Raw genomic sequence first — 11,255 nt, 5'->3', positions numbered from 1 at the left:
AAACCTGATGTCTATAACTAAAGATTCTGAACTGCCCACCTGCAACTGTCTTGATCGAGTTACATGAAAAGCCAAAGGCTCATATTATATACACCTGGGGAAGGACCAGGTGTTGCTGCTGTCAGGGAAATCATGATGAATAGGTATGGTCAAAAAGGAAACATAATAAGGATAGAAACAGTAGTGTATACTGGTAATGAAGGGAAAATCTGTAATAGGTGTCCAATCATTAAGTGGGTTTTAAGAAGAAGCAATGATACAGAAAAGGCCCTCTGGTCTAGCAGTGTATAGACCACCACGGTCCAACTGCTGTGATAGTGATGCTCATCATGGTGTGAGATGGCATTCGTTTCCCTGTGGCTGACTAGCTGTACACAGAGCCCACCAAGAATCTAAGGTCATACAATATTCATCCTACCAACCGAAGATGCACCCTCCATTAAAATTGTACCTGTACATGTCAAGGAATTGATCCAGAGATGTGTGGAGCTTCATGCTTCATTCTCCTTTGGCTGTTCATGGAGCATGTACTTTAATGGGGGTAAGTTTGGGAGAGGTCCAAGCTCCAGAAAATTTAGAATTGGTTCAAGCTCTCTCAGATACCTACTATGAAAGAATTACTAAAGGACATAATCCAGAAAGACAATGCATAAAACTAGAACAAATTTGTGTGGAACACGAGGCCATGGAAAAAAACTTGAAGATAACTTACAGAGTTTGGCTACACAATTAGCTCCAATTTATAAGCAAGATGCTCCATTAGCTTACCAAAATCAGGTGGAACATGAAAATGTTGCACAAGAATGTTAGCTTGGCAGCAAGGATAGTTGTTCCTTCTCTGGCATCATTGATTGCCTGGACTTCTCTGCCCAGCCCCACAGAGACATTCACAACATGAATAATGGAAGCACTGTGGTTTGTACTTTCATTCAAGAAGGTAACTGCTCTTTGGGTGTTATTCCTCAAGATAAACAGCTCCATGTGCTACTTCTGTATAAACTTTCCGATGAGTTTGGCTTAAGGGAGGGAATGGAAGCCAAAATCAAATCTGGGGCCATCGAGGTCCTGGCACCCTGATGCAAAAAATAAAAATAAAAAAAGAATATGTTTCACTCAGCCTGTTCCCAAGTTCTGGGAAGAAGGGAAGAAGAGGGTTGTGATGATGATGGAGGTTCTCGCACATAAGATAAGGGCAGTGGAGCCAAAAATCATTCCCCAAATCAAGTGGAAGAATAACTCAGCAACAATAAACATCAGTAAGGCTTCACTGCTGCCAGTTTTCTCAATTAAAACAGACACCGTGCAACCTAAAATAAAAAGTAAAGTTGAAGCCTATTTTATCCTAAAAGATTTGCGAGGCCACAACACTAAAACCTTTTCTCTGATGCCATCCATTCATAACCCAGTGAAAAAGGCCACTGCATCTCCAGGCTTCTGCTGGTCCCCAAAGACTGCGTCAGCCATTCAGCTCTATTGAAGAAGGATGCAACAGTCCCCTACAGGTTTTCAGAAAAAAGTAGCATTCCCCACTGCTCACTGCACGATGCCTTCTGGAAGGCTCAGTGATGCCAATGCAGCTGCGGCGGAATGCTCTAGAATTGCACAGCCTGGTGAAGTGGCTTCTCTCCCCACTCTGTCTCCTCCTGTGACAGAGCCCTTGGTTTCTTCTGAGCCTCCCACTGGTCTAACTGAGCCACTAACTTCTCATCAGCCAAGCGAGCAGCACCCCTTCCTCACCTCTTCTCAAGACCTCGCCTCTTTGATGGAAGAAGATGAGAAGCATTCTGAAGCAAATGAGCCTCTATCAGACGAGTTGCTGTCTGACGACCCCCTGTCACCTGCTGAAGAGAAACTGTCCCACCTAGGTGAGTGTTGGTCAGAGAGTGAGCACATCTTTTTGGCTGCAAATATTGGTTGGGTGGTCACGGCACAGCTCAGTTTTGATTCAGTGTGCCCTGTGAGAGCTTCACACAGCTCCTGTGAGCACCTAAACCCTAGTCAATCAACTAACCTCTTCCTTGTCTTTCACCAGCACAAAAACCTGAATAAGCCCCAACATGGTCCTGAACTAAACAAGATTAAATTTCAGACTGAAGAAGCTAAGAATAAGAAAATGAAGGTCTCAAAGCAAAAAGACCAGGAAGCTGTTGAAGGTCCTGAACTGTCCTCTAAGGAAATTATTTGAACCAAGTTTCTTCTCATAAAGCATTAACATTAACCCATGACAATGTTGTCACCACGATTCCTTATGCTCTCACATACATACACCCTATAACCATTGGGTCTGAAGGCATTTCTCCCCCTCTTAATGCCCTTGCTGGTGCAGTGTACTTTTTCAAGGTGCTATTAAAAGAAAATCATGTATAGCTTACTATATCTTCTTCTCACACATTTTAGGTCTGAGATTAAAAAAAATGAGGTGAGTATTCTTAACTGAGATTATATTTTGACAATTGGTAGAAGCTGCACATTTTAAGCAAAAATAAAAGTTGTATTGTTTTAAATACAAAAAAAGGAAAATTATGCTCAATTCAACAGATCTAGAAAAAGTAGTTCAAAAATTCAATTTGCTTATGATTTTAAAATAGGTATTCTTAGTAGACTAGCACTAACATTGAACCTCCTTAATCTGGATAGACACATTTGTAAAACTATATGTACATGATAATCATGACACATTAACTGTACTATTAAGCTAATATAAGATTTTAAATGTCTACATTGTCATTTCTCTTTCCTCAGAATATTTCAACACCTAGCCAACTGTGAAAAAAAGAATTAAGATTAGCCAAAAAAAAAGCAAGAAAAACAAACAAAAGACAACAATGTACCTTACCTTTCATTCAATTGCAAACAATTTGGAGCTGTTTATATTTCACATTTTTCCAGTACAGTAGTCATTACTAGTATAATTTTTAGCTAACTCTTTGGTCAAATTTTGTAGAAACACTCTGATGAATAGTAAACATTCTAAGAAAACTGAAGAGCCCTTTCAGCTGAAAACATTCAGCTTTGAAGGGTTAGACAAAGCTTTCAGAAAGGTTTGCTATAGCTCTTATCTGTATTTGCTTCTACAATAAATGAATCTCAGTCATTGTATAGTTTTCTTGATTTGCTGTCATTATGAAGGGTTTATATAAGGCAAGTATTTGCTCGAGGAATATTATTACTTCAGTTTATAGATAATTGATTCCTAACAACTCTGGTTCATTGAATCAAATCTTCTGTCACAGAGGTTCAAGTTTAGCAGCTTTCAAACATGGTCATTTCTGCTTCCTTGTCTTGAATGAGGGTTTGAAAGTAGTGTTTTAGTCCTCTTTGCTTTGTATTCTTTCCCTTTTTTTTCATTAATCAACTTTTTTTCCTTTTATTTTTAGTTGACACATGATTATTTTTAGTTGACACAGTGATTCCTTTTATTTTTAGTTGTACATGATAATTGTACATATTTATGGGATACAAAGCCTAATGATTAAATCAGGGTAGTTAGCCTGTCCATCTCCTGGAATATTTATCATTTCTTTGTGTGGGCAGTTTTTGCAGGTGGCTGCTTGTTTCAAAACCATTAACCCTTACCTGACTTTATTTTATTATTATGCTATATTTCAAAACCAAATCTAGATTTTGGTCCATTTTTTTTTATTAGTCTTTCAGCTGCAATACACAAAATTACAAAGGAAAATGCCATTAGATTTAAAAGATGTTCAAAATTATGTGCCTAGTTCCTGGTACAGTACACCTTGTGATGCTTAATGAGCAGGCAAATTAGGCATCAATCAATCAGTTAAGTAATTTTGAAACCAGTCCTCTATAATACACAAAAGCAATCATCTATTGATATTTCTATATCGGTTTTGGTGGCAATTGGTAAAAACAGAAGCATCGGTAACTAGAAAGCATCTATTTTCCTAATTTTTTTTTTCTTAGTTACTCATCTGTTTTGATTATTTTTCCACATTTTGCTTTACCCATCTCCACTGCAATGTTCTTTTCTATTCCTTCCATTCAGCAGATAGTGGAAACAGAAAGAAATGAAGCTTAGAGTTGGTAATTTGAGACTCTACAGCATCACCCATTAGCCACAATTCATTGAATAAATTGCACACTTTCATAGACTACTTAAGTAAATAAATAAAAGTTTCTTTGGCTTACTTGTAGTGTCTCTACGTTTTATTAGCATTCATGATACATTACATTAAATAATCTTCCTAACAGCATATATTTTAATTTACAAAGAATATTCTAGGATTTTTCCAAATGCCAGACTTTATTAAAAATGGAGTTCTTATGATAATTTAGCAGAGAAGATAATTACAATATGATTTATAAGGAAAAATAACTACAAGCATGCCGTGTCCCCTCCAAATCTCATCTTTACACTTACTTCCAGGCCAGGCGGGGTAACACATGCCTGTAATCCCAGAACTTTGGGAGGCCAGAGTGGGTGGATCGCTTGAACCCATGAGTTTGAGAACAGCCTGGACAACATGGCGAAACTCCATCTCTACAAAAAATACAAATGCTTCGCTGAGTGTAGTGGTGCACACCTGTGGTCCCAGCTACCTGGGAGACTGAAGCAGAAGGATGACCTGAGCCCTGGAAGCAGAGGCTGCAGTGAACTTAATGGTACCACTGCACTTCAGCCTGGGCGACAAAGTGAGAACTTGTCTCAAAAAAAAAAAAAAGAAAGAAAGAAAAAATAGAAAAAGAAACAAAAGAAGCTTAATTTCCAGTGTGACTGTAATGAGAGGTGGAGCCTTTAAGAAGTGATTGCTATATGAGAGCTTTGCCTCCTGAATGGATTAATCCATGGATTAATGGGTAATCGTGGAAGGAGAACTGGTGGCTTTATAAGCAGAGAAAGAAAGACCTGAGCTAGCATGTTAGCAAGCTCAACTCCCTTGCCACGCAATGATCTGCACTGACTCAGGGCTCTGCTGAGAGCCTCACCAGCAACAAGACCCTCCCCAGATGCGACTCCTGGATTATGGTCTTCTCAAACATGGAGTCTCTGGACCTTGGACTTAGTCCCCAAAACTATAAGAAATGCAATCTCTTTCTTTATAAATTACCCAGTTTCAAGTGTTCTGTTTGAAACTCAGTTATCTTGCCTCCTGTGTGGTCAAATGCTAAGATAGAATTTATATCCCAGAGCTTCACTCCATGGTCAGGTCGAAGCTGGACTTGGCCAGAACTTGCACCCTTGCCTGGGCTATCCTAGTCTTTACCAGTTTATCTGAAAACATTTCTATAGTAAACCACTTGCACACAAATCCTGGTCTCATGTTCTGCTGCTGCAGAACTTGACTTAAGATAGGTGATAAAGACGGCCAGTAGTCATAGCCGTATAAATCCCAACAGATTAAGTGAATTTTCCAAAATCATGCCACCAGTGGATGGTGGGTCCTGGCCTTCTCTTTTAAATGCAGAATAGTGTAAAGCAAACAAACTATAGGTTACATATCATATGATCACATCTGGAATATAATGTCATATCTTCAAAGTGTCTTCAGAATCAATGTTTTCATCCAAAATTAGAGGTAAGGTCAGAGGTGATGATGATTTGAGCTGATATGTGCTATTACAGGGGAAATAAAGAAGAGAAAAACAAAGGGAGATTATGAACACAGAGTATTTTAATAAATAGGGACATAAAGCTAAGCCTTTTGCAGAGGTGAGATTTGAGCAAATGTTTGAAAGAGGAGAGGTGTTAGGTAATACCAGGGCAAAGACTGTCTCAAAGAAGGAAAAGTCAGTGAAAAATTTCAATGCCTGATGTGATGTAAGACTGGCAAGCTGTCTAGTGTGGCTGTAGCAGAATTAGTGATGAGGAAAGAAGGTCAGAAAGAGAAGGTCATCTCAGATCATGTAGGACATATCCAACCACTGCTAAAATAAATTTTTACTGATTCTTGACATGCATGTGCATAATACATTTTCCACTGCATATTCCTAAGCCTGAAATTTGTGAGAGATTGCAAAATAGATGAATTCAGTTTGAGACACAGATGAAAGAATAAGAACAACTGCTTCACAGAAGAGTAACATTAGCCTGACAGTAAACTTCTGACTTTTGCTCTCTGTGATACAACTCCACCATGGAGACTCAAAATAATGGACTTGATGGGTAATCATGGTTCCTAGAAATCCCAAACTACACTGGAGTAGCACAGAGCTCCAAAACAAACCAATCCTGAAATGGCAAGGAAAGGATTAGTTTCAAGTCATCTATTACTTTTCCTCTTCCTCTTTCCTTCTTTCACTGTGGCTTTTGCCATTTGAAGTTCTACTCTTAGCCTGTGCGACACAGTGAGTCGCTGTCTCTAAAAAAAGTTAAAATAAAAAAGTTTGACTTGCCTTTGGTTAAGGAGATGGTCTTCCTTATATATGCCACTATAAGAGTAAATCTTCAATGCATTGAACTGATTGTAAGTTATGTTCACAGTTAATCTGAAGGCTCTGACCCACAGAGACTAATTCCTCTGCATTGGATCAAATTTCCTCTGTCTTTCATGGTAGAAATACTGTTTAATATAAGCAATGCCATAGATTTTTTTTTTTTTTTTACATTTTATTTTACCCTAGTTGGAAAGATTTGTCTTTTAGTAGGAGACAAAAATAACTGAAAAAGATTAAGTGTAACAGTAAAATGATTTTGTCTTTGGTTCAAAACTATTCTGGCTGTTATGTAAAAATAGACATAACAGGGGCAAAAATAGACACAGTGAGACAGGTTAGGTTATAGAGGTAAACAAAGTGCAGTGTATGCTGTTGGCAGTGCTGAGATTCTGCTCATTCACAGAGTTTATTGGCTGCTGATGACTCATCTGAATACCCTCTCCAGGAACTGACTTTAGCTGACAGCTACTGCTCAGTCCCAGATAATTTGCCTTTCTTAGGAGCAAGGCATACCTACTCACTGATGGATGGTGCTGTGTGGGGAGAGGATCTCTGAAGAGCAATTCCAGCTCCAAAGCTCTGTGAAATTGACTGAGGCCAACATTGCAAATACATTCCAGTTCATCTCCTCCCTTGCCCAATTCTGCTTCCCGAGATTTCCCTCCATAAATTTGCTCCCAGGAACATTTCTCTCAAAATCTCCTGAAGATAATCGCAGTATCCGAATAGGTTTCCTGTAGAATGCCACCTAAAAGGACTTGCAAATAGGGTGCAAAGTATAGAGAAAGACACGGGTCAAAAACTCAAGTTTCAGCCAAAAGAAAATTGAACTGAAGTCATCCCAAATAAGGTAAGTTGGAGGTAGAATAGGTTTGAGAAAAAGACCAGAGGTTAAATTTAGGGCATAAAGTATTTGAGATAGTATCTATTAAACAGATAGATATCTATTAAATACTCAAGTGAATATGCCAAGTAGGCAATGAGTTATATAAATCTGGATTTAAAATAGAATAGGATAGAGAAGGAAATGAGGCAACTGTCAGCATACTGAATATTTAAAAAAAAAAAATTTTTTTTTTGCATGGGAGAGAATATAGTCTGTTTGATTTTAAATCATAGAAGGATACAGTCTCTATCAGCTTTTAGATGTTACTGACCATTTAAATCAAATATATGTGTGCATTTTGGGGGTGTAGTTAAAAATTCTATTTTCTGTTAGATGTAGAGTTCTACACATAGAATGCAAATTTATTAATCGTATCATTTATGATGTATGTCTATATAAATACACAGATATTGATATGGTTTGTCCATGTCCTCACGCAAATCTAATCTTGAAGTTCCCATAATCCCCACGTCTTTTGGGAGGGACACAGTGGGAGGTAATTGAATAATAGGGGAGGTTACCCCCATGCTGTTCTCAGGACAGTAAGTGAATTCTCAGGAGATCTGATGGTTTTATGAGGTGCTTTCCCCCTTTGCACAGCACTTCTTTCTCCTGTCACCTTGTGAAGAAGGATGTGTTTGCTTCCCCTTCTGCCATGATTGTAAGTTTCCTGAGGCCTTCCCAGCTATATGGAACTGTGAGCAAATAAACCTCTTTTCTTTATAAATCACCCAATCTTGGGTATTTCTCCACAGCAATGTGAGAATGGACTAATGTAGATACATGCATATGTTCATACATTGTGTACACATGCATGCATAATTAATACAATTTTTATACACAGCATCTCTGTGCATTATTTTAATCAACATTATTTAGTCATTAAGAATTTTGCTTATTTTTAAATCTTGATTTATTTCTTTTTGAGAGAGATTTGTTAAATACCATTATGACTTTCTCTGTTTCTCTCTACAGCTCTCTCAATTGTACTTATATATGTTTTGCAAATGAGTTGTTAGAAGAATATATTTTAAGATGAGTAAAAGAAAAATAAACATTTTACCAGTACATAGTATTTTGTTTCTTACAATGTTTGCTTTAAATTTTATTTTGTCAAAAATAGAACACAACTGAGTTTTAATTGATATTTGCCTAATCTGTTTTCCCCCCTTCTGTTTCAAAATTTCCATTCTTTTTGTTAAGTGTGTCTTCTGAAAATGATACTATAATTGAATCCTGTTTTTCTAAAACTTAATTTGAAAACCTGTGAATTTTGATACTGTAGTATAGGTAGTTTTCATTTGAGTATTGCTAAAATTTAAGACTGATTTCAGGTGTTTAAAAATATTTTCTTTGTAGTATTTTTTCTTCTTTTCTGAATTTTAATATTAAGATTCTTTTTATTTAAGGGTCATATATGTTATATAGTCCATTTTTGTTCTTGTATTTGTTCCCTGTTTATATTTATTAATTTAAAAAATAAGAGTTGCACTTTTCCCTAATAAAATTCATATACCATATCATGGATACATACTCCTTTGATCTCTCCCCTGCTTTGATCATTGGTCTATCATCATGATGATATGTCTAACATTTTAGTTCTGAGATGATTTTTTTCATCCTCTTCTTCTGCATCTTTCTTCGCCTTATCCTCCTCCTTTATTTTCCTCACTATGAAGATTTCACTAGACAACATTAAACTTTACCTTACGTATCTATTGCAGTATGTTCTTGGGCTGATTTCTTTTCTTACTGAATATCTCTTACTAAAGTGTTTAACTGGCCGGTTGTGGTGGCTCACAACTGTAATCCCAGCTACTTTGGGAGGCTGAGGCAGGCGGATCACTTGGTATCAGTCAGGAGATAAAGACCATCCTGGCTAACACAGTGAAATCCCATCTCTACTAAAAATACGAAAAAAAAAAAAAAAATAGCCAGGCGTGGTGGCGCATGCCTGTAATCCCAGCTACTCAGGAGGCTGAGGCAGGAAAACGGCGTGAACCGGGAGGCGGAGCTGGCAGTGAGTCAAGATCGCGCCACTGCACTCCAGGCTGGGCAACTGAGGGAGACTCAGTCCAAAAAAAAAAAAAAAAATTAACTGGGTGTGGTGGTGGGCACCTGTAATCCTAGCTGCTAGTGAGGCTGAGGCAGGAGAATAGCTTGAACCTGGGAGGCAGATGTTGCAGTGAGCCGAGATCGCACCCTTGCACTCAGGCCTGGGCGACAGAGTGAGAATCCGTCTCAACAAAAAAAAAAAAAAAAAAAAGGGTTTAACTATGGATCTTCATCTGACAGATAAACCCTTTGGTAGCATAGAGTCCTGGGAATATTTTTATTACACCCATATCTTTGAACAACAATTCGGTTAGAAATAAATCTAAGTACAAAGTTATTTTTCTTTGAAACTTGTAACTATTATTCCCTTTCCAATATTGAAAATGAGAAGTCTGATATCAATCTCCTTCTTAATTCTTTATAAATCAAAGTTCTTTAAACTTTGCTTTCTGTGTGCTTTTAGCATTTTCTCTTAAGTTTTAATATTTTTCATTTCATTATTATATATTTAAGTGTGGAATTTTTTCTATATTTAATATTTAAAATTTGGTTTTTATTTTACATTAAAATTTATTTTACCTTATTATTTATTTTATCTCATCCTATACTGTGTAAATGTTTGTATATAAAGTCTTTGTCGATTTGTTCTAAGAATTCTGCTTCAGTTGGTGTCAGATGAATAGTTAACATTTCTTTGGAGTGTTTTCTGTTTCTTAGATGGCTGGTTTTTTGGCACATGAGTACAAGGTTCCCTGACAGTAATTGCTACTCAATCTGGCAATCTTTTCTGGAAATGGGCTAAAGGCTAGCCCTGAAGCCAGAATCTCAGGGAAAGGAACCAAAAAAATCACAGAAACATTGTGTACCATTCACATTTGTGGTTCCTTACCAGGCAATTACTTGCCACTTTTTCTCCCATTTAACTATTGGGAAAAATTATTATTGCAAAAACCTGCTTCCTCAGCTTTCACTGGGAACTTTGAATGGGAGAAATTGAGGAACAAATGCTCAAGGGCAGATCAACTGGTTCACAACCACCATTTTTCATAGATTCCTTAACCCAATGGGCATTTATGCTGTATTGGGTTCATCCCTCCCCACTATTAGAACATGAACTGTTGCAGAAAATTTCTGTACGAAACACTAAAGTGAAGGATAGGAATAAGGTGAAGTTAAATGATTCCTTTCATCCTATCATCTTAGTGACACCTTCACCTTTATCCTCATCCTTGTCACCAGTTCAAGACAGTACTGAGTCTACCCAATAATTTCACAAAGGTTTTTGTTTGTTTGTTTCTGGCTTATTCCTGAAAAATTTGTTTCCCTTTTCTATATTTTCTCTTGGACTAGTTTTAGGGGAAGCTAGCATGATGACAGTTTGCCATCAGTACAGGACAGATATTAGAAGCATTTTATTCTTTACTTGATTCCTTAACCTCTACCCATCTCTTCTTTTGAAAATTTCATCTTCCTTAGTACAATTTCAACTTTCTCTCATGAACTCATATGTAACATTGCCTTTGCGTTTGTAATATTTTAAATATCTTAAACAATTTAAAAATAGAAATCAAAATTAAATATTCTGAAAAATAAAAATGTTATAATGATAATAAGCATTGCTTTTATTCAGTAACCCACATAATATTATTTTGTCCTATTATAATGCACTTAGCATTGTGAATAATTGACACAAATGGTAAAGTAGAAACATGAGACACTCTTTGCCATTGAGAAATATACAATGTTGACCGGGCGCGGTGGCTCACGCCTGTAATCCCAGCACTTTGGGAGGCCGAGGCGGGCGGATCACGAGGTCAGGAGACTGAAACCATCCTGGCAAACACGGTGAAACCCCGTCTCTACTTAAAATACAAAAAAAAAAAAGAAAAAAAGAAAAATTAGCCGGGCCTGGTGG

At 37.2% G+C, this 11,255-nt stretch overlaps 1 pseudogene; it reads left to right on the top strand.

Annotated features, from left to right (window-relative positions):
- Positions 1-132: 132 nt before the first annotated feature.
- Positions 133-2,288, top strand: LOC114669770 (methylcytosine dioxygenase TET1 pseudogene; annotated as a pseudogene).
- The last annotated feature ends 8,967 nt before the right edge of the window (positions 2,289-11,255 follow it).

Source organism: Macaca mulatta, chromosome 17 (genome assembly GCF_049350105.2).
Source record: "Macaca mulatta isolate MMU2019108-1 chromosome 17, T2T-MMU8v2.0, whole genome shotgun sequence".
Classification (NCBI taxonomy): domain Eukaryota; kingdom Metazoa; phylum Chordata; class Mammalia; order Primates; family Cercopithecidae; genus Macaca; species Macaca mulatta.
This window is presented reverse-complemented; position numbering and strand designations above follow the sequence as displayed.